Source organism: Dasypus novemcinctus, chromosome 18 (assembly GCF_030445035.2).
Source record: "Dasypus novemcinctus isolate mDasNov1 chromosome 18, mDasNov1.1.hap2, whole genome shotgun sequence".
NCBI lineage: Eukaryota > Metazoa > Chordata > Mammalia > Cingulata > Dasypodidae > Dasypus > Dasypus novemcinctus.
Genome location: NC_080690.1, coordinates 26,164,984 through 26,189,757, shown reverse-complemented (window position 1 = coordinate 26,189,757; position 24,774 = coordinate 26,164,984).

The following is a 24,774-nucleotide window of genomic DNA, read 5'->3' as shown; positions in this document are numbered from 1 at the left end:
ATTCATTGTTGGACATATCGAGTGTGAAGAGCTATTGAATAACCAAACATACATCCGTCTAAAGTTAAAATATGAAGTCTGCAATTACAGAGAGGTATTTATCAATCACAAATAAAAATGATAATTTTTGTAATGTGGTTGGATAACATCAACAAGGAAATACTTATGGAGTAAGAAGAGATGGATAAGATAACTTTCTCTGCTAATTCAGCCAATTCACAAAACCTTCATTAAACTGAAGATGCTCTCTAGACTTCTACATCTAATATATTTTAATTACTCACCCCCACCCTCTTGGGGATTACCCTTGTGGTCATTATTTTGAAAAGGTAAAAATTAATTCAGCAAATTCTCTGCTACATGTCCAACACTAGTAATTTTACATAACTTATTACATCAGCAGCAAAAAGAACAAGTCAGGACACTATGGTATTATCATCATTTAACAGATAAGGAAATGGAAATTCAGTGCGTGTTTAATGAACCATACTGGTTTTGTATTGCTGCAATGAAAAATTACCTTAAACTTAGTTGCTTAAAATAGCACAAATTTATTATCTTAAAGTTCTGTAGTTCAGAAGTGCAAAAGAATATATTTCCTTTCTTTTTTTCAGATTCTAGAGGATTCTCACATTCCTTGGCTTGTGGCACCCTGCCCTTCATCTAGTTTCAAAGCCAGCCACAGTGGGCTGGGTCTTTCTTACATCACATCTTTCTGAACTTCTTTTTTGCCTCCATCTTCTGCTTTTAAAGACCTATGTAATTACTTTGGACCTAACTGGATAATTCGGAACTATCTCTCCATCTCAAGGCCCTTACTTTAATCTGCTTTGTAAAGTCCCTGTTGCCACATACAGTAACATTTTGACATGTTGAGGATTAAGGCACTGACAACCCTGAGAGTCATTATTCTGCCTACCACAGTCGCCATTCAGGGTCATTAGAAGAGGCTGAGTGAGGATTATGAGTTAGACATACTCTCCGTATTGCTGCAGGAAAACCAAGACAAAAAAAAATTCCAGTAGAAAGGTCTATACTAAAAGTCATACACACTGCTGTAGGAGCAGAACTAGGGGCCAACCAGTTCAGCCAGAAGCCACCAAGCAAAGGCATAGATATTTGTGCTAAATAAATTAAAAATAAATTATTCTACAGAAGGTAATTCACTTGTAGATAGACTTTATTTTTAGATTTTAGCTATTTTGTGCTTTTATTTCCCTTCACTTTTTTCTCTCCCCTTAGCCAAACTTTTGAAATGGTGATGCTTCTAACAGAGCAAATGAGAAGAGTCTGTAGGTATTTGTATGGAAGGAAAGTGTTAACTGTTAGGTTGGTTCAAAAGTAATTGTGATTCTGCATTGTTAAAATATGCCATTTGATACTGGCTTACATTCTTAATAAATGCGGTTATTTTATACATCATTTTAATGTGCATTTCTTGCTTTATGTTCTTTTGCTAATGACTTATTACTTGCTATTTATCTTATATCTATTTTAGAGTATGGAAATGATGTTAGACAAAAAGCAAATTTGAGTGATTTTCTTATTTGAGAAAAAACTCAATCAGTGGGTGCCTCATGAGCTGACCAAAAATTTTAAAAATCGTCATTTTGAAGTGTCATCTTCTCTTATTCTACACAATTACAACAAACCACTTCTCAATTGGATTGTGATGTGAGATGAAAAGTGGATTTTATATGACAATTGGGACGTCCACCTCAGTGGTTGGACCAAGAAGAAGCTCCAAAGCATTTTCCAAAGCCAATTTTACACCAAATAAAAGGTCATGGCCAGCTGCTTGGTGGTCTGCTGCTGGTCTGATCCACTACAGCTTTCTGAATCCCGCCAAAACTAATACATCTGAGAAGTATGCTCAGCAAATCCATGCGATCCACTGAAAACTGCAATGCCTGCAGACAGCATTGGTCAACAGAAAGGGCCTGATTCCTTCTCCTCAACAATGCCCAACCCCACGTCTCACAACCAGATTTTCAAAAGTTGAATGAATTGGGCTAGGGAGTTTTGCCTCATCCACCATATCCACCTGACCTCTCGCCAATCAAGTACTACTTCTTCAAGCACCTCAACAAATTTAATTCTTGTTGGCAAAACCATGTTGATTGTAATGGTAACTATTTTGATTTATAAAGTGTGTTTGAACCTAGTTATGATTTAAGTTTCACAGTCCAAAACTGCAATTCCTTTTGCACCAACCTAATAGAAGGGAGCCTGTGGCAGGTTAAAAATAGTTACACACATTTGAACACTTCCCACATGGAGAGGTAGGGTCTATTTTCCCTCCCTTTGTGTCTGAGCTGGCCTGTGCCTACACTGATAAATCATGTACAGTAGAAATGATGTTTTGCCAGTTCCCCCACCTGGCTTTGAAAAGGAATAGCATGTTGTGCTTTGTTCTCTTTGAGCCTCTAGCAATAATTACTACTCTGAGGCCACCATGTTGTGAGAAAACCCAACCAAACCACAAAGTGAGGAGTGATGGGACAGCTGAAAATGGGCAAGGGAAGAGATAGGGACAGGGAGAGAAAGCCCAAGGCATTTAAGTCATTCTGGCTTCCACTAAGTTTTGGTGTAGTTTACTATGCAAATACAGAGAGTTAATTCCTTCTCAATTCTAGTGTTGGAAGAATTGAGGAAGAGCCAGCAGACTCTATTCTTTTTGGTCTTCTCTTTTCCCATTCTTCTTTATCTCTCTCCCACTTTTTTGCCTTGACAACACGGCCATTTATTCTAGAATGCACTTCTGTCTGTATAGGGAGATTCTAGCTCTGAATTGGGTTCATGGTTATTACATTGTTGTAAGGATAAAGGGAAGCCTAGTACTAAAATTTGAAACTGAAAGGAAAGAAAATCCACACAAAGAACTACTTTCAAACACAGTAAACCATCCCCATTTTCCGAAGTCTCACTTTATCAGCAACACACACTGCTCTACTTTTATTTAAAACATCCTTTCTCTGAGGCTTTGCTCATCTAGAATCTGCTGAAAGAGAAGTACTAAAGAGCCTTAGATTCTATTTGGTTTATCTCTTTAATTCTGTTATAGTTATTTTTTTCTCAAATGAGAATCTCAAAGATTAATAAAACTTGCTAAAGATCGACCCCAGATATTTGCAAAATAGTCATGCAAGCTCCATTTTATATCAACTATATATTTCAAAACAGGTGAGTCAAGTGCATGCAGTAGATTTCTCAATTTTGTCATCTCTTCATACTTATTGTTTATTGTCATTTTCTATGCCATTTTAGGATCAGGACTTACTTAATACCAAATGGGGAAGAAAGCTCAATAATCATCTAGCACATCCTGTTTTTTTCACAGAATCAAAAGAGGCCCTGAGACTTTAAGGGACTGTTTTAAGATCACAGAATCAATTAATGCCCCTGACTGTAGAGCAGGGTTGCTTAACCTCAGCACTATTGACATTTTGGCTGGATTGTTCTTTGTTGAGGTGGGGGCTACCTATGTGTTGTAGGACGTTTTGTAGCAGGCTTGGTCTCTACCCACTAGCAGCCAGTAACATTCCCCTCAGACATAATGATGAAAAGTGTTTCAGGACTTTGCCAAATATCCTTTTGGGGATGAAATCACTCCGAGTTGAGACTCACTGTTGTACATGATCAAATATCTGAAATCTGTTTTTCTTCTCACTCTGCCTCTTTTAGTTTGCTTGTTTCTCCCCTAACCAAACCCTGGCACTGTTGATATTCCCATCAGGAGAAATTAGAACGCATTCTCCTTTACACAGAAGCCAGGAAGTATGGCTATAAATTGTGTGGGAGTTCAACAAACACATACAGCTTGGAATGATACTAATTGGTGAAGCTAAGTCAGTCAGAAATCATAGCTTTCTCCCCTTCTGGATCACGCCAGAATTCCCTGGTTGTGACCCTGTGCTGTAACAGCTGACTGAGTGATCGATGATGTCTGATACTTCAAAGCCTGTTTTTCAGATAGACAGAAAACATCAGCCCCTGTTGTCATCACACTGGAAGGAAACAGCCCTTAAGCATAATGACATTCTGCTTGTTGATTTCAGATACATTCTTCTCAATTTGACTTGTTCTCTCTAAATAGGACTTGAAGTTTAAACTAGGTTGTGATTACTTTATTGTGGAAACATAAATGCCATCTATTTTAAGGTCTTCAGAATCACAAAAGAAATGAGTCCCCCCCAAAAAAAAACTAACTAAAAAACTTTGCTGACAACTCAGATACCCATTCATTCACAATCATTCAAGAATTCACTGTTTACAAGATACCCTACTATGTATTTAGGTGGCTAGAAGATGCAATAATGGGGGACAACTCCCCAGACTCAAAATAATCATGGCCATGTATATAAAAACAACACAATATGCTAACTTTTAAGATAGAGGTAGCCACAAGTGTGACTCAAACATTGGAAAGGAATCAGTTATATGACAAGAAGTATGGCTGACACACAAAGTAGAAGGCCATATGATGTCAAATGGACATCAAACACTGAGACAAAGATAGGTATTAGAACATTCCTTTTTATTTAAATATCTAGGGGGGAGTGGATGTAGCATCTGCTTTCCACATACAAGGTCCTGGGTTCAGTTGCCAGTACCTTCTAAAAACAATAATAATAAAAAGTAAAAAAGTAAAAAATTATAAAATCCTTAAGAAAATAATATTGGACAGAGATTTTGTGGATAGACTGAGGAATAGGGGATTATTAAGGCCAAGAAAAATATCTGGTTCCAAATAGATATGTGCTAAATTGGACTGAGGAATAAAGGATTATTAGTTTTTTTAAAAATCCAAGAAAAATATCTGGTTCCAGATAGATATTAGCTTAATGTTTACCTAAAAACTGGACATATTTTCATGGGGCAATGCAGAGTTACAAGAGATTTAAATAAGGTTATTATGTGACCTGAGTTTAGATTTATGAAAATAATTTGAGACTGTGAAAAAGATAACCAGAAAAAAAAAGCTATTATAATGGACCAGTAAAGAGAGGATGGAAACCTGAAGCAGAGAGGAATCAGCTGATATGCAATGAAGACTGGAAGGAAAAGGGCAATGGAGTAGGGAGATGGGGAATGATCTAAGGAGGAATTGATAGACTGTTACTGAAGAGGTTGAAATAGAAAGAAGGACCAGAGAATATAGAAGGAGGAATAGATCTGAAGAAGAAGAAAAAAAATTCATTTTGGTCATGCTGTTTTTGAGATCCCTAGGTTGAGTTCCTGAGTAGTCTATTGGAGCTAAAGACTGAAACTCATGGGAGAGATCTGGACTAGAGACAAAGACTTAGGTATCAGTATTGGGTAATGTATTAGTCTGCTAATGGGCTTCTATGAAGGATATTTATTTGGGTTAAAAGCTTACAGTTACAAGGTCATAAAAAGTCCAACTCAAAGTTTCTTTTTCCCTAAAGTCAATGGCTACGTGTTGAAGCAAGATGGCCACTGATCTCTGGCTGTTCTCTCCTGGCAAAGCATTCATTTCTTTCCAGGCCTTCTGATTCAATCTCACCTGTTCTGTTCTCTTCTTGCCCCCAGGGTCCCAGTCACTCAAACCTTCTTTCTGTTACATGTCAGGATCAATCATGATTCTGTGTGTGACTTCTTGAGAGAGTGTCTATTTATATGAGACCCAGCAAGGAATGGGGACTCAACCTGAGTCATGCCCACTTGCACAGTCAAATCAAAAAAGCCCTAACTCAATCTTAGGTAACCTAATCAAAGACAACTTAGCTGAATTTAATGCAATCAAAGGGTATCACATTCAGAGGAACTGATATGTTTACAAACATATTCTTTCTTTCGGGTTCATAAAATAATCTCAAATTGCCACAGATTGTTAGGAATTAAAAGGTTGAGCCAGAGGAGCTAGATTAAGAAGATCAGAGAGCTGTGGCCCAGCATCTGAAAACTCAGCAACTTCCCATGCAAGAAAGGTTTGCTGCCCCCTTGAGCACATTGATTTATCACCTCAGGGCGTCTGTGTTCTTGTTATTCTCTGTCAGTGCACCTTCCTGGATTCCTCTGTAGAATGTATCACAATGTGTAATTAAATATATAATGAATTATTTCTTTTCTCAATCATTGTTTCTTCCAACAGATTGCAAGCTACTTATGACCATGAATCATAGCCGTTTTATTTACCAGTGCATCTGTAGTGTATTGCATTGTCAAAATATAAAATAGGTTCTCAAATATTTGGTGAATGAAGAAATAAATATTGGATGTGAGGTCATTAAAATGGCTGAATCCAGACCTTGTTGTGAAAAGGATTGTCATTTGTACCTTGATAGCAAGAGCTGTCCTTATTCAAAAGCTATTAATTTAAATTTCTGAGCCTAAGTATTGACACTCTGATTTCCTCTGTCCCTCTGAGGAAACCCTCCATAGTATTCCAGTTACCCAGGAACATATCTGATAGCCTATCTTTGCTCTGGTCTTCTGGTCAATCACAGGGGTGGAACTGAGTCATAGTACTGCTTTGAAAGGACATTTATTTTAACCTTATCTGTTAAATGGAAGGAATATTACCTATACCTAATAGGTAGTCATGTAAGTTAAACAAAATGTTGTACGAAATGGGTCTGTCATGGTCCCTGGCATTGCAGGTGGCAGATAAATGCAAATTTTCCTCCCCCTAATGATCCATTTAGTTTGAGTTATTGTATAATCTTTCCAAGATGTAACATATTTTAAACATCACTTCTAAATGTTGATGTCAGTTTGCTCTTGAGTGCTTGCTAAATATCCACGAGTTATGACATTCAAGTAGCATCATTTAGGCCACAGGGATAGCTTTCCTTTATCCATTTTACTGCCCTCCTATTGCCTACTGCATTGCCTACTGCTTGCCTTCCCTTATTTACTTAGAATAGGAGTTCTTAAACTTTTTTGTTCCATGTACTCCTTTGCCAGTCAGGTGAAAATCACAGACTCCTTACTAAGTCCACGCTATAGTGTGTATTATTTAATAAATAAATCACACCTGCACCAAGACATCCCCACAGGAACAATGTTTTCTGAATTTCAATTCAAACTCCTGGATCCCTTGTTAAAAACCCCTGACCTAGAACATCAGGGACATGGATAGTTTGATAAGCTCCTCCTAACCATGTCTCAGATGAGCCTTCACAAACCTCAACAACCACACTTACTCTATAAGCCTCAAAACTCTACCCAAGACAACCAGGAAGATAGTGGTGGAGTGGGGAGCAGCTAGAGTCAGCTCCAACTACATGGCAGTTAGTAAACAGTCAGAGCTACCTGGAGCAATCTGAAGCACCTGTTTAGGGGCCCCAGGAGTACAGAAGAACATCCTACAACATACTTGAAGGAATGGAAGGAGAAGACTGCTCACCCTCAGAGAAGATTCATAAGTAGAGCACTCTACACCACAGAGGCCAGAACCTATCCTCCACTGGAGGCACAAACTACCCCAGGAACTGTTCTGTGGTGGAATTGAAAGCTACACTTCCCAAAAATGGGAAAGGAAGAGATGGTTGGTCACCAACTTCAGCTACTAATGAGTAAACTCGGTGGGCTAAAGTATAATCCTGAGAACAGCTAAAGTTTGAGCCTGTACAAGTCAGAAAGAGGCTGATAGCCTGGCATGAGGGGAAGCGGGGTTGACTAAAAATCACAGCATGGGTAGGAACTGGCTTCTTTCCATCCAGATCAGATTGTAGCTCTAGCCTAGGCCCCAACCCCAATTCTAGAAGAGGAGGCAGGGAACCTGAGCCAGTGTCTCCAGGAAATGACTGACCAAGACACAGAGGCCAGTGATTATCCTACTCTGGTGTCCTGAGCTGCCCCAGGAGCTATTCTGTGGCTGGAATTGGAAGCTCCATTTCCGAAAAACTGAGGAGGAGGAGACAGTTGGCCACTGATTTAGGTTACTGATTAGTAGACTCAGCTGACTAAGGTATGACCCTAGGAACAGCTAGGGTATGAATCTGTCCAAGTCTGAAAGAGGCCATTGGATGCCATTTTGACTCCACCCCCCAGCATGAGGGGAAGCCGGGTGACTGAAAATCACAGCAACAGTCGGAACCGATTTCTTTCACCAAGATCGACCTGAGCCCTAGACTGGGCTTCAGCACATGTCTGGCAGGGAGGAGGCTGGTGGGCCCTGCACCAGTCTCTCCAGGTAACTGCAGGTCCTTTGGCTGGCACAGACTGAATAATCGGAAGTCTACCAGGGCAACTTTGGTCTTCTTGTACCTGCACTGCATAGATTGCTGTCCACATCTGCAGCTTCATCCCAGCCCCAGGCAGGGGAGAAAGAGGAATGAAGCTTCATCAGTCTCTCTGGACAACTACAGTCTAGGCCTGTAAGACTTGGATTATTTCACACAGCTTTGGCTTTGTTCCTACCCCTGACACAGGAGAAAGTTGGGAGAAGCTTCATCAGTGCCTAGGGCAATGATGGCAGCTTGAGCCTCCGCAGTTTATAGTACCAACTACATCCTTCACTCCTACTACACAACCAGCAAGGGAGAAAGGCCAGGAAGCCCTAAACTAAATAGAAAAACTGCACCCAGAATAAATACATTAGTAAGCCAGATGCCAAGACACCAACAAAAAATTACCATCCACACCAAGAAACAGGAAGCTATGGCCCAGTTATAGGAACAAGATAAACCTCCAGATGACATAAAGGAGTTGAGACAACTTATTATAGATGTTCAAACAAATCTCCTTAATAAATTCAGTAAGAAGGCAAAAGAGATTAAGAATATTAAGAAGACACTGAATAAGCACGAAGAAGAATTTGAAAGCATACATAGAAAAATAGCAGGCCTTATAGGAATGAAAGTTGAAATAAATGAAATTTTAAAAACTTTGGAATGAATGTCTCATGATGATTGAGGAGGTTGTTATGAGGGGAAGAGTGGGGTGAGGGGGTGGGGGTATATGGGGACCTCATATTTTTTTTAATGTAACTTTAAAAAAATAAATAAAGACAAAAAAAACTTTGGAAGCATATAATTGCAGATTTAAAGAGGCAGAAGAAAGGACTGATGAGCTTGAAGAAATCACCTCTGAAAGTGAACATCCAAAAGAATAGATGAAGAAAAAAAGTGGAAAAAATTGAACAAGGTCTCAGGGAGCTAAATGACAGGAAAAGGCATGCAAACATATATGTCATGGATTTCCCCAGAAGGGAAAGAGAAGAGAAAAGGTGCAGAAGGAATATTTGAAGAAATAATGGTAGAAAATTTCCCAACCCTATGGAAGGACATAGATATCCATGTCCAAGAAGCACAAGGTACTCCCATCTGAAAAAATCCAAACTATGAGACATACTCATCAGAATGTCAAATGCCAAAGACAAAGAGAGAATTCTGAGAACAGCAAGAGAAAAGCAACGCATAACATATAAGGGATACCCAATAAGATTAAGTGCTGATATCTCACCAGAAACCATGGAGACAAGAAGACAGTAGTCTGACATATTTAAAATACTATAGGAGAAAAAACTTCCAGCTAAGAATCTTATATCTAGCAAACTGTCTTTCAAAAATGAGGGCGAGATTAGAATATCCACAGATAAACAGAAACTGAGAGAATTTCTAAGCAAGAGGCCAGGTTTTCAGGAAATACTAAAGAGTGTGCTAGAGTCTGAAAAGAATAGACAAGATAGAGAGGCCTTGAAGAGAGTCTAGAAATGAAGATTATATCAATATAAGTAACTGTCAAAAGAGTGGTGAAAATAAATTATGACAGATAAAATGCAAATAGTCAGGAATAACTTAACCAATGATGTAAAGCACTTGTATTCAGAAAACTGCAACTTAATGTTAAAAGAAATCACAAAAAGGTCTATATAATTGGAAGAACATTTCATGCCCATGGATTGGAAGACTAAATATGATTAATGTCAATTCTAATCAAATTGCTGTATAGATTCAATGCAATCCCAATAAAAAGTCCCAATAAAAATAGCATTTTTTTAAATTGAAAACATGATTATCAAATTTATTTGGAGGGGTAAGAGGTCCAGAATAGCCAGAAACATCATATAAAAGAAAAGCAAATCCTCATCTCCAGACTTTAAATCATATTACCTAGCTTTAGTGGTAAAAATAGCATGGTACTAGCATAAAGACAGACACATAGACCAATGGAACCAAACTATGATTCAGAAACAGACCCTCACATATATGGCCAAGTGATTTTTGAGGAGCCTGTTAAAGCCACATAGCTCTGGCAGAACAATCCATTTGACAAATGATGCTGAAAGAACTGGATATCCATGAGCCAAAAGAAGGAAAGGAGACCCCTATCTCACACCTTATCCAAAAATTAACTCAAAATGGATCAAAAACTTAAAATAAAAGCAAGAATCATAAAGCTTCTAGAAGAAATTATAGGAAAATATCTTTAAGACCTGGTGGTAGATGGTGGTTTCTTAAAGGAGGTAAGAGGAAGACTGAGATGGACTACTAATGTTTACTCTATGTAGAATTTTTAATTAGCTTTACTGTAAAAGTGTGGAAATGTATAGAGTGGATGGTAAAAAATAATGATAACAACTATTTTATAAATAGGGATGTGGCTGAAAAACGTAGTCTAGGGATGTAAATGTCAATTGACAGAATGCTAGAGAATGATCTAGGAACTGAATTGCACAGTAAACCAAGAGGTGGATGAGAATTTTGGTTGATGGTACACATGTTCTTTGTGAGCTAGAGCAATTGTACATCACTACTGCAGGGTGGTGAGAAGCATGGGAAAAATATAACTGGAGTGACCTATGGACTGTGGTTAACAGTAATAATATAATATTCTTGCATCTATGCCTAAGATGTACTGTGTTGATAATGTGGCAGTATGGAAAATGTATGTCAAATGTACTTTTTGGACATGGTAAGAATCAGAATGTATTATCTTTTTTTTTTTTTTTTTCTTTTTTTTAGAATGTATTATCTTAACTGTAACAAATGTTCCACCATAGTGTGGTATGTTGATAGAGAGGTATTGTTTGGGAATTCTGCACATGTGCATGATTGTTTTATAAGTTTACAACTTCTGTCATAAAAAATATATATTTAAAAGATAATAATAGGTTGGGTTGCGGAGAAAACACACCAAATACAGGAAAAGCACTATAATTAGTAAGATTTTGACAATATTCTTTCATAATTTGTGACAAATATCTCATGACAATGCAAGGTGTTGGTGGAGGGTTGATGTATGGGACCCGTGTATGATGTTATGCATGTTTGCTTTGCAAGTTCACAACTTTTACTATATATTTATTTTTTATGTATGTACATATATAAATGATATAAAGATGATAATAATAATAGGTTTGGTTGGGGAAAAAACTTTGGTTACTAGTAATATTTTGACAATGCTCTTTAATCATTAGTTAAAAAGTTTTAACAATAATGCAAGGTACTGGTGGTACAGTGAGGTACGAGAGTTCTGCATGATGTTATATATGCATGTTTGGTAAATTCACAACTATTACTATACACTTATTGCTTATGTATGTTTATGTATAAATGATATACTTCAATAAATTAAAAAAAATAAAAAAAACTCTACCCATGTGGGAGTGGATGTGCCTTGAACAGTTGAGCACCTGCCTCCCACATGGGAGGTTCCAGGTTTGGTTTCCAGTGCCACCAAAATAAAATGAATGAGTAAACAACAAGCAAAAAACAAGGATCAAAACAGCAAGCAAACAGATGAGGGAGTCAACTCAGAGGAGCTGATGTGATTCTGTGGTTAAGTGCCAACCTCCTACGTACGAGGTCCCGAGTACAATCCCTGGTTCCAGTATCTCAAACAAACAAATAAAAAAAACTCTACACCCGTGCCATAAATACATTTTCTCAAGTCCTAATATGCTTAAGATCTTGTCTAACTAATCCTGCAAGGAAGACCTTCTCAAAACTATCATCTCTTCATGATAATTCCCTTTTGAAATGAGCATTGATTTATACCCAATATATAGAAAAGATAACTATGGTTAAGAGACACTAAGAAAAGTTAGATGTTGTAACAAAGGCTGCACAGCTGGGACGCAAATGCAGGTTTCTTGGCTCTAAATATCAATGTGGATCCAGTTCTTCTGAGCACCAGCCATTCCTAAAACAGAAGTGGAAATTGAAGTTTTCTGAGCAGGAAAGCAATAAAGTTTAAGATTTTATGGATTATTCCAAGTTCAGAAGAACTCCAAATTCATGAGAAAAAGTGAAAAGAAGTTTAGAGTAAATGTTTTTTTAAAATTATTTATTCATATTTTAATTAGTCTATTAGTATGTGGAGGTAATGTACTTTTACAGGACCTTGGCAGGAAAAGCACATTTTAAACAATAAGATTCCAAGGAAAACACTGAACATAGCTATTATTTTGGCAGGAGTCTTTTCTTTTCTTTTTTCTTTTTGTTTCTCCTCTTTGGTAACAAAAGGGGGAAAAGTTTAAGTGGGAGAAGATTGCACCGAGTTGGGGATTAACATATTTAATTTACATAATGTCAGTGTGTTAAAGACTATGTAGGTGCAGTAGTATAACATATTCTTAGTTTAAAAGCAGCTTAAAATAGGAACCTCTTTTATTGTGCACATTTCACCAAGTTCATTGTGAGGGTAAGTTATAAAAGAACACCATTTTCTCAGCAAAGGCAGCACGTGATATGCATAGAGGTATAATTATTTAGGAAGAACAGTACTTCATTTGATTCACTCTCTAGGTGATGTAATGGAGACATCATTGATGATATAATTTGACCCTCCTGGCCCATCAAAATGGTGACTTAACATAGAAACATAGCACCTGAGTTTTATGGTAACATTACAATGCCACTGAACTGGGAAAATTTTGTTGTGTGTTTTTTCATGGAATCATCAAAATCTCCCCCTGGGAAAAAAAGCAGTGGGCTGCATAGTAGCTCTCCCTCTTGGATGCCACTAATGCTAGCTGGAAGCTTTCACTCAGAAAGAGATTTTGCAGAAAGACCACAGTGGATTCTTCTCTACCCAGCATGCTTAGCTTAATGCCTGCCTTGGAACAGCGTTCCAGGAATCTTCGTAAGTGCAGCGAGTCAAGACTAACTACTCTCCTTCCAAAAGTCAGCGGCGCTCTGGCTGGAAGCCTTGATCTTTCTTTTCATCTCACTGGTCCTGTTTAAGAGTTAGGGGATCGGGAGAGACTGAGGATCAATGACCTAGGGTTAACGCCAGTGGGGTGTGATGGAAATAATACAGGATTCAGATGAACTAATTGGCTTCAGAAACAGTGTTGGACTGTCTCCTTGCATATTACAGTTATCCTTTCATATTGTGGGAGTTAGAGGCACGGGGCCCCTGCGATCTGGAAAATTTGCATAAAATCTTTGTACTGGAGAAGTCTAATTTATTTCTTTTTCTTTTATGGTACTTACAGTACCCTATTGTAAAATTTGAGTATATTTACGGTATTAAAAGTTAATATATATATAGATACTGTACAATATTATGCATATATTTTATGCATTTCTGAGTTTCTAAACTTTTCCTGTGCCATCTGCTGACCTTTGGCTGTCCTCTGCGGCTTCCTGCAAAACTCCCCCAAAATTCCTTTTATCTTCCAAGCCTCCATATATCGAAACTGGGATGGAGAAAGTCGTGATGTGGAAAAGATAACTGTACTTCCTTTCAGAGATAGGGAAATCTACTGTTGTGGCACTTCAGGTCACTGCCTGTACCTTTACACTCTTCTTTTGGGTGTGTGTGTGTTTTTTCTTTTTTTAAAAATATTTTTTAAATTTATTTTTAAAAGCTACATAGATCACACAAAATGTTACATTAAAAAATATAAGAGGTTCTCAAATGCCCCACACACACTTTTTCCACATCAACAACTTCTTTCATTAGTGTGGTACATTCATTTCAATTGATGAATACATTTTGGAGCACTGCTTCAAAGCATGAATTATAGTTTACATTGTATTTTACCCTCTCTCCCAGTCTATTCAGTGGGTATTAGAATGGACTTACTGGTATTCTACTATAGAATTATTGTGCCTCTGACAATGGAAGAAATTATACCATTGACGTAGAGACAGTGGCCACAGGAGTTGCTGAAGGCAGGGAGAGGGAAAAGGAGATGTAATATAAGGGCATTTTTGGGACTTGGAATTATCCTGAATGATATTACAGGGACAGATGCGGGACACTGTATATCCTTTACACTCTTAATCCCTGAGGAGCTGGAGTTTGAATCCCACAAGTAAATTTATAAAGATGGGGCAGCTCAGTTCCACACTACACTTCTTCCTCTTGGTTTCAAGCCTTCCTACCTATGTTCAAATGCCCAGGAAACCATCCATCTTCCTAGGCAGGCCCCCTACAAATCATGAGGCTTGCTGAGTTGGTCCAGAGCTGCCTGGAACTGGGTGAGTCCCTTTATCTAATTCTAGGACAAAGTAGTAGCAAGTCCATCTGGCTAACAGCAAACTAAAGCCACAGCTTCCGTTCTGGTCCCATCCTTGTTGGTAACTAAGGAGATATTTTGGCCTTCATATGTATTATTTGTTCTATTTCTCAGATTGTTCAGAACAAATGTGGAAAATGGGTCTTGTGTATATTATAGATACTCACTAAATAGATTATCTGCATAACCCCTGGATACCTACTGAGACTTTCCTCAAATGTAAAATAGGCATAAATATGATGTCTAATATTTTAGGATCAAGTTTAGATGAAATGAAAATATAGAAGCATCTTGTAGAACTAAGAAGGCTTGGATAAGCCTTATTTGATATCACCACTCCCAGGAACAGTTAAACTGCTGTGCAGGAGATGTCCCAGTGCCTGGCCTGTACTATCTAGACAGGAATGTCCAGGATGGTTGTTTTAAAAGGTGATATTGGTAATGAACTATCCTTCCTTAAAAGCATTTAATGCCCTTCATTGATAAAGAGGACAAAGTTCAATGTCTGTTTAACAGCTTAGACCTTTAATGATAAGGTCATTCCTTTCATTTCCCCCACATCAATATTTCCCCTAAATTCTTTGTGCTTCTAAGCATTGGATCATGTTGAAACTTCTGTCTAGAATGCTTTCCCTGGTCCTCTTCTACCTGGTAGGTTTGCCTGACTCATCTTTCAAGGGCAAACTCACATACTGTCCCCTCTGTGAAATTGTAATAATTTGTTTTTCCACTGTGTTCCCAGAAATCTTTATTCATATCTTTAAAATGTATTAATCCCATTATAACATCATTATTTATGCATTTTTTCCTTCCTGACAAAAGCTGTGACCCCTAGGGTATAAAGACCATGAATTCAATACTTTTTTTATCTACAGAGCCTGAAAAACACTAAGTACTTAATAATTGTATGAGGAATTGAATATGTTATGCTCACAAATCATCTAATTTGGATTTATGACATGTTAAAGAGTCAAACTAAAAACTCCATTATTTAAAAAGAAAAAAAAAAAAGCACTCCTTTTAAAAAATGGATCATCAAGTTCTTTTGTTGTGCCTTGGTCTCCTTATGTCCCTTTGCATTTATGAAGATGTTAATTAGTTTCTTCTCCCTCTGGCTTTATAACTAGATATTGGGTACTTGTGTTTATAAACCAAATGATGTTGACTCTGATGTGATTAAATTATGTGCAACTGATGGCTGAATGCGTTGCATGGTATTTACGATGGTTTTGTAAAATTGAGAAACAATTGTTTAGTAGAATTTCAATCAGCAAGGGACTCTTTCTCCAGTAGGCATCGTGTGGTGAAAGTAGTTAATTTTATAGAGAGAATGTATTCATCAACTCAAAATACTTTAACAAACAAGTAAAATAAAGTAATAGCTAATAAATATTTAGCAATTTATGTGTCAAATGCTTTTTAAGGCAGTTCACAACTATTAACTCATTTAATTCTCATTACCACCTTGTTAGATAGGTGTTTCTATTTTTACCACATTACAGATAAGGAAAATGAAGCTATAAAGGTAGAAAATGCCTCAGCTACCATGTGAACCCAGCTCCATGTCCCATATTCTGACACTCAACAGAGGCAAAGTTTATAAAATCCTGCCATTACTGTGAACAGAAAAAAAATTACATAATTTTAAAATAGCCCATGCTTTTTACTTGCATTTCTCAGCACCATGAAGGAACACATGGTGTGAAGTAAGTCTTTTTCTCTTTCTGACAATCTCATATATCATAGTTACTCTAGTACCTTCCGTACATTCCTCTCTGACCCCACTTCATTTGCTTGCCTAATTTGTAAATCCCAATCTATGGCCTATGTGTCTCTTTTCCTCCCCCCCATTCCTCTTTTTACATCACAATCCTATCTCAAAAGTCCAAAAGAACATGATAGATCTCTCTGAAGATGACAGAGTGAGATGCTTTAGGGTTCCATCTTCACACAGAAGCTTTGAACAACCAGCAAAAACTCGCAGAAACATCTTTCTCAAAGCTCCAAAAAAAAAAAAAAAATAGAGAATTGGAGTAACAGGGTGAGAACAAACAAGAAAAATGCTACTTAAAAGTGATAGCATTGTGAAGAGCCCTGACTGGCCCCTCCTCCACCCCTTACCAGCTTGGTGCTGATCCCTGGTCCCAGTTCCAGAGGGAGAGAGTGGCCCTCTCGAACATATTAGGGGCATGCATGTCTGGCACAGTCTGTCTAGTGGTGATGTGAGGGACTTGCCTACCCTGAACTTACCCTGTATGTAGAAGGTAGCTCACTGAGGTCTCCAAAAAAATGCTGTGAGAGAGTAGTTAGGCCATGCTGCCTAAACCAAGGGCTGGGTGGCTCTAGGACATTCCATGCAGCAACCAGAACTGTGAGGGAACTGTTTCCTAGGGAAGAGGAGACATTTAGAACCCTGTAAATGGGAAAATTTTTTAGGACCACATGTGTCCAAAAGAGGCATGCATGAAAAGGATCAGAAAGGCCCCAAAGGTTTGGTCTGAAGCTTTTCTCTAAACTCATAGTATGAATAAGCCCTGAAAGCTAGTACTTGCACCAATCAATCTGCAAGGACTGGGAAATGTGAATGTGTTTTCTCTTTTCCATCCTGTTTTTTTGGTTAGCTCTTAGTATTCAAGAAAAGCTCTGTCATAACATTAGCTAGATACAAGCTTAGTATCTAAATTCCAGTGATAATACATTAAAATATCAAAATGCAGATTTCGATAAAAGATTATTAAATATACCAAAAAAAGTCATGGTCCATGCAAAGGAGAAGATTTTAAAAAGCATTAGAAACTATCAATAAGGAAGATTAGACCTGGAACATAACAGATGAAGAGTTAAAAAAAATTGCCCTAAACAAGCTCAACAAGCTAAAAGAAAGCATGGAAAAGAACTTAAGGAAATCAGGAAAATATTAGATGAATACAAAGAGAATACTGGTAGTGATATGGAAATTATGAAAAGGAACCAAACAAAGCTGAAAACTGGAATAAGAGAAATTTAAAATTTCCTGGAGGGGTTCAACAGCAGATGGGAACTGGCAAAGAAAGACTCAAAGATCTTGAAGATAAAACAATTGAAATTGTTCTATCTGAGGAGCAAAAAGAAGAAAAAAAATGAAGAAAAGTGAACCTAAGAGACCTGTGGGGCACCACCAAGGGTACCAATCGATATATGTGGGGGTCCCAAAAGGAAAGAGAGAAAGGAGAAGAGAGAATATTCAAAGAAATAATAGAAGAAAACTTCACAAATTTAACAAAAGACATGAATATACTTATCAAAGATGTTCAATGAATACTAAACAGGATCAACCTATTAAGCCCACTCTCTGGCATTTTATAATCAAATTGTAGAATGACAAAGAGAATTCTGTAAGCAGTAAGAGAGGAGCAACATGACACATGTAAGGGAGCCTCAATAACTATAAAAGCCAATTTCTCAGAGGAAACTATGAAGGCAAGAACACATTGAAAGTGCGGAAACCAACAACTTGCCAATCAAGAAATCTGTATCTGGCAAAACTCTTTCAAAAGTGCAGATGGAATGAAGACATTCGCAGGTTAAAAAAAAAAAAAAAAAAAAGAGATGCTAAGGGAGTTTTGTAGGGTGAAAGGAAAGGATAATAGAAAATAGAGGGAATCCATGTGAAGAAATAAAGATCTCCAGTGAGGGTAATAACATGGGTAAATGTAAATGCCATCACTAATTTATTTTTGGTTCATAACTCTACATTATATTTCCTTCAGGATCTAAAAAGCAAATATATAAAATGTAATGATAAATAAGTGGTTTTTGACTCAGAATGTACATAATTTGTTACAAAGGACAACATAAAGGGGGTGAGAGCTATATAGGAACTACATTAGTATATTCAGTTTGTATATTCTATTGAAGTTAGGTTGGTATTAAAGCCAACAAGATGGTTAAAGATTTAGGATGTTATGTTAAGCCCCACAGTAAATACAAAAAAAAATATTGGAGAATATACAACCTCAGAGGAGACAAATTAGAGCACAGATTGCCAGCAGTGGGGGCAGGGAGAATTAGGAGTTAGTGCATAATGAGCAGAGGGTTTATGCTGGAGAGGTGGGAAGGTTTTAGTTAAGAAAATTAGTGGGAGTATTGTAATATTTTGAATATATTTAATCCCACCAAATGTGCTTGTGAGTGGTTGAGATAGGAAAATTTATTTTCTATATATTCTCCCATAATTTTTTTTAATGGACAAGAACAACAAGTAAATTAAATGCAATACATGATCCAGGGAAGCGGATTTGGCCCAATGGATAGGTCATCTGCCTACCACATGGGAGGTTCAAGGTTCAAACTCAGGGCCTCCTGACCCGTGTGAGCTGCATGTGAGCTGACTCACATGCAGGGCTGATGTGTGCAAGGAGTACCGTGCCACACAGGGGTGTCCCCCACATAGGGGAGCCCCACGCGCAAGGAGTGCCCCCCCGTAAGGAGAGCTGCCCAGCGCAAAAGAAGTGCAGCCTGCCCAGGAATGGTGCCCCACACATGAAGAGCTGACGCAGCAAGATGATGCAACGAAAAGAGATACAGATTCTGGGTGCCACTAACAAGAATACAGGCGGACACAGAAGAACACACAGTGAATGGACACAGAGGGCAGACAACTGGGGGGAGGGAGGTGTGGGGAAGGGGAGGGAAATAAATATAAAATAAATCTTAAAAAAAAGTACATAACCCTGGATGAGACCCAGCAAGGGTTGAAAAAAGTCTCAAAGGGACATTATTAGGATATAGGAGAAAAAACTGAAATATAGACTGTAATCTTTATATCAATGTTAAATTTCTTGTACTTGATAAGTGCACTTTAAGTGGTTACATAAGTGAATACCCTTGTTCTTAGGAAATGTCCATGACACTATTAAGTATTCAAGGAACATCATATATATATACAACTTACATGTGAGTATTCAGAAAATGGGTTTATAGGTAGATAGATCAATAGAGAGAGATAGATTAGAATGATATGATACATGTGGCAAAATGTTAAAATTGGTGGATCTGGGTATTTACGTTTGTGGTGTGGGTAATTGGATTTCTCTATATGGGTTGGTATTATTTTTCTAACTGTCCTGTAAGCTTGGGAATATTTCAAAATAAAAAGTTTTTAAAAAGTCAAAAGTATCACCCTAGCAAGACAGCACTATCCTCACCTCAAATATTACTTCCTTAAGAAAGTGCTCCATCAGTTAACTGAAAGCATCACCCTGTCATTCTCTGTCCATGATCTCATTTCCATGCATTAGTCCCTGGATTTACTTTACTAAATGACTGGTCAAGTGTGTGTTGTCTGTGTTCCCTCATTCTAGCATGAAGTTGAGATCACCTATTCAAACACCTTTCAGTCCCCCTTACTTAGTGATTAAAACCAACACTAAGCAGAACACAACTTGCCTGACTGACTGCAGTGCATATAGAAGGGGAGAATGAATAACAAAGTTAAAGAGTTTATAGTTGAGGGAGGTGGGAGAGGGAAAAGTTTGAGGGGATTTACACTGTGGTATTTAATGTAAATATAATATTATATAGTGTTTTTCTTTTGTAATATTATTTACTTACATATACCATATATTAGATGAGCATGGCATAGAAGTGTAAACAGACATGGTGTTTAGTAACGCTCATACTTTTGCATAGTGAAAAGATATGCCATCTCCTAGTAAAACCTTGGCAGTAATTTTTAAGGCACAGTTAAGAATCTGGACAAGATGTCGTTAAGGATTAATATCAGATTTTGTTTCTTCATGTTTTGCATGAAGAACAACTCTGGTTATTGTCAAAGACATAGGCAACACCTGGCTCTAATAGCCCTAATATATGCATCATTTATTATTTATCACGCATTGAGGCTGGTATTTTACATGCTTTGTTCTTTTGCACTGTTTTGAGGCACAACAATGTTGGGAGAAGTTACTTTTACTGTCCATTTCAAATATGGGGAAACTGAGGCTTAGGGAGTTGAGTTGAATTGCCCTAGGTCAGGAATCCAGGATTCCAGCCTGAGTTTGACTGACTCCAAAGTCTTGTCTTAACCATGATGCAATATCTTATTTCAGGTCACAAAGTTTCCAGGACAGAAGCCACCAAATATCATTCATTAACAACCCTAATCTTCCAGGCGTGTGCTGAATAGAGAATTAACATGAAATATTTGCTTCTTGACATGTTACATTTTTAAATTGTCATTGTGATGTGTGGAAAGTCTGTTGTAGGATTTTATTTTTTCTAAATCTGCCACTATACATACTGAATGCTTCTCCTGTTCCCAGTTTCTTTGTCAAGAATCATTTTCATATCAACTAATAGTATGACAGGAATATTTTGTTTACAGTTATTTTTGTCTTCCATAAATAAGGGCAGCTCTTGTTCTACAGCAAAATCTTGGGATTGGAGTGCTTACATTACTTGGCAACTATATTCCCAGGTGCAAGGCAAAGGATTCTAAAAGAACTTTAACATGAAAACAATGCACCCCTGGCAACAGTAGTCAAGACAGCATTATTGTGTTTATTCCTACAGTCTTATAAAGCTTTAGATGGGAGTCTTCTCTTATCACTAGCATTTGCTGTCATTTAAACTGGCTTATACCATATAAATTTATGTGAAAAATTGGAAGGGTTACAATTAGAAAGGAAATGTTGCCCTTTTTAACCATCCATTTTCTGTTCAGAATTTTGCCCATTTCTATCATATATACTTATTTGTTGCAACTGTTTCTAGAATAACAGCAAACTGAAGATGATAAAAGTAGTAATAGAATTTATATATTGTGTGTGAACCCTCTAAGGGATCAGACAGTGTCTATATTTTACTTTGCTGTGTTCCAATCAGGTTACACAATTTAGTGCACATCGTAGCCTTAAAAAATTGTCAAATGAATGATTACTAAGAATTTTTCTTTTACCATTCCTCTGTCTCTATCTATCTTACAACTAAGTACTATTTTCTTCTTCTTACTGGTGAGAAACACTACCTCAGAGAGATAGGTCTTAAGTTCTAATTCAATAACAGAAAATATTTTCTCTTTTCCATTTCTTCTCAAAAGAATTGGAGCTTCCATTTTTCAAAGTTGTTTTCCCATATAACTTTTCAATTACTGAAAGTTTGGGTGTCATGAGAGTGGGAAGACCTCTCAAATCTTGGATCCTAAGAAGCAAGCCTGAATCCAAATTCTATCATATATTAGATATGACTCATCTTGTTTTCTCATCTTTAAATTGGATGGCAAGACACTATGCAACATTATTATGAGAAACAAATGAATTAAGCCATATCAAAGCCCTTGATATAAAATGGACTCTTAATAGTTGTCTATATTTTGACTCCAGAGGGGTATTTTTCTTTCCTAACCTCTGGACTAGCCACAAAACTCTCCTGAATGATGAAAATTGATAAGTGTGTGACTTGAGTTCTCAGTAATGGCTGAACAAGGAGCAATGTGTTAATCTTTGATCAGGCTGAAGACAGATAGTTGGATAATAAATCCCTCTTGCTCCTCTGACATCTACAAAGGCAATTCAGAATTGCAGATGCATCTTGGAATCAGTGAGGAAAAAAAGCTGAGTTGAATTATTACATCCACCACTTACTACTAGTTGATTGGTCTTGACAAGTGAGATTTTCTAAACCTCAGTGTTCTTATCTATATATTAATCCTACTAATACCTGTTATTAAATGAGAAAAATCAATGTAAATCACCAGGATAAGTAAATCACAACAGAAAGTTGACACAAGTTAGCCTTTATTTTATACTTAGGTGTATTGAAGCTAAAATAAAGCCAAAAGACCATGTTTACCTAAAATATTTTAATAGTGAAACAGAATTAAATATTGAGTTCTTGCTTTCTTCTCTGTCTTTACTCATTTCTGTACTTGCCAATTGTTTGGAATGAATATCTATTGATTTTTCCCAAACCTACATAATAGCATTTTGTTAGTACCAGTTTTGCATATTATTATACTATCATATTTTCTTTTTTATCCCCTGCTTTTATTTTATTTCCTTTTTTACTTTCCTAAATAGCACTGGAATGAACATCTTGTTTGGCTCATTAGAAATAAACAGCAATTTTAAGAACTCTATTCAGAACAATGTTGTCTAAGAACTTTCTCGTCTCTAAAGTCCTATTCAAAGGGAAGCTAATATTACTGTAATTGCTATTCTGCTTTAGAACACAAAGCAAGGTCAATGTGAGCAGGAAGACATTGTTTAATAGCAGACCATCAGAGGAAGAGACCTTAATGTTAAGCATTTGATTTAGGAAAGGACTTAGGGAAGCTTCCTTATAATGCTGGTTAATGCATTAATTTTATACTTGGGAAGAAATAGACATCAAGAAAGAATGATGGGATCCCCAGTGACCACACACTTAAAAAAAAATCTTAATGTATGCTAAGCTTTCAAATTAATGTATTGTTCCTTTGGCAAGTCATTGTGTTGATTTGACAGGCCAAATGAAGTAGGTCATTCTATAAAGAAAAGAAAAGTAGATAAGCTAAAAATAATGTTAGTGAGGCCCCATCAATATCTAGCTATTGCAAGCGCACCTGTGAAAATTTGAAGCTGTAATTAGATAAATCATGTAGATGTTTCTCAGCTGCTACAGTAGAAAGCCTGTCATTCTAGCTTCTCCGGTATATATAATACCAGGTTTATCCAAGTCTGACTGCTTTTTAAGCGGAAATAAACAAATTCAACAAATATTTACTGTCTTTTTCTCATTAATTTACTTTGCTGTAAGAATTGAAAAACATAGCAAATCATAGCTAACACTTTTTTCCCCCATAAAATAGACTGCACTTAAACATGTATTGAGCACTTATTCACAGAAAGACTGCATCACAGGGGATTTTCATACCCAGAAGGGAGGTGAGATAGGACTGATCTAGTATTTTCCAGTCCTTGGCTCTCTGAGACCTTAGAGGACCACAAAGTCAGTCTCAGCTCTAGGGACTACTTTACAGTTTTAAATGCTTAAAGAATCACCATTTTTATCATCACAAAGCAAAATGAGCAAACATTACATTTTTCTGCTTTTGCCTTACATCAGTGATTTCACTGTTCTTCATGCTGAGCAAAAGCTTTAATGGACTATTATGTACAATTATCTATTCAAACCACCAACAAATTTATTTAGGGACTACCAATAGGAGTTCAGAATACCATGTTGAATAAGATATAGACAATCTGAGCTCTTAGACTGGAGCTTACAAAAATAGTTACCCTGAAAGGTAAACACGAAGACAGAGAGGTAAATAAATAGGTGCTATAATTGGAACATAGAGGGTGCCATGGGGGCACATGGGCAAGGTTTCTGACTGAGATTTAACTTTATGGAGGAAGTAATGTCCAACTTAAAACCAGAATATAAGTAGAAGTTAGACAGTAAAGGGAACAGGAAGATTTCTAAGCTGAGATAATATTATTTCTGCCCATTTCAAAAAAGAAGAGCAATAATTATCTTAATAAAACCTTTAATGTTGGTTAATTGGTACATTTCAAAATGCATGAGGGTGGAGAAGTTAATGAAGATAGTTCTTAGTAGTGAAAACTTGGGCAACATTGACAATGAAATAGTATAGTAGAAAGCAAACTGGGTTTCATGTTTGATCACCAAGGAACTTCATTAAAAATCCTGACTGCCTGGCTCCACTCCTGGATGTTTTGATTCAGTGGTATAGGATTAGTCTTGAGAATCTCCTTTTAGCTGTTCGTTTGCTTATTTGCTGACAGTGGAGAAGGTGGGAAAAACTTAGTGTACTTGTTGAACAGCTGAAACTTAGAGCCAGGGAGGAAATAGACCTTGTCAATATCTCTCTAAGGACTCATCACAGAGCAAGGGTTAGAATTCAGCTTTGTGTATTTCCACAGCAGAATGTCACAGGGTCTTTTGGGGCAATGGGGCTCTTGCTGCCAAATGCCAAGTCCATAGCATAAAATGAAGTGTTGAGTCAATCATTTAGATGAGTTGTCAACCTGTAGACATACCTCTAACTCTGCAGCATCTCACTCATTGTTCTCATCCAGTCCTTTGTTCAACATATAAACCCAGTTGTTTAATGGTTCCTCAAGGGCAGTGGTCAAGAGTCTGGTGGCATCCATGGTTCAGTGAAGTGAAGATGTGATGACTTTTTTTTAAAATCTTCCTCCAGGAAAAGTTAATTTCTTCTGAATCGTAGTATTGTGTGGGTGAGTGGGGGTTGGGGAGGTCAGGATAAATTAGCAAGCTAGTCAGAGAGGCAAGGAATTAGAAAGCTCAGGCAGGAAGCTAACCAAAAGCACAATGTGGATCATGAAGGG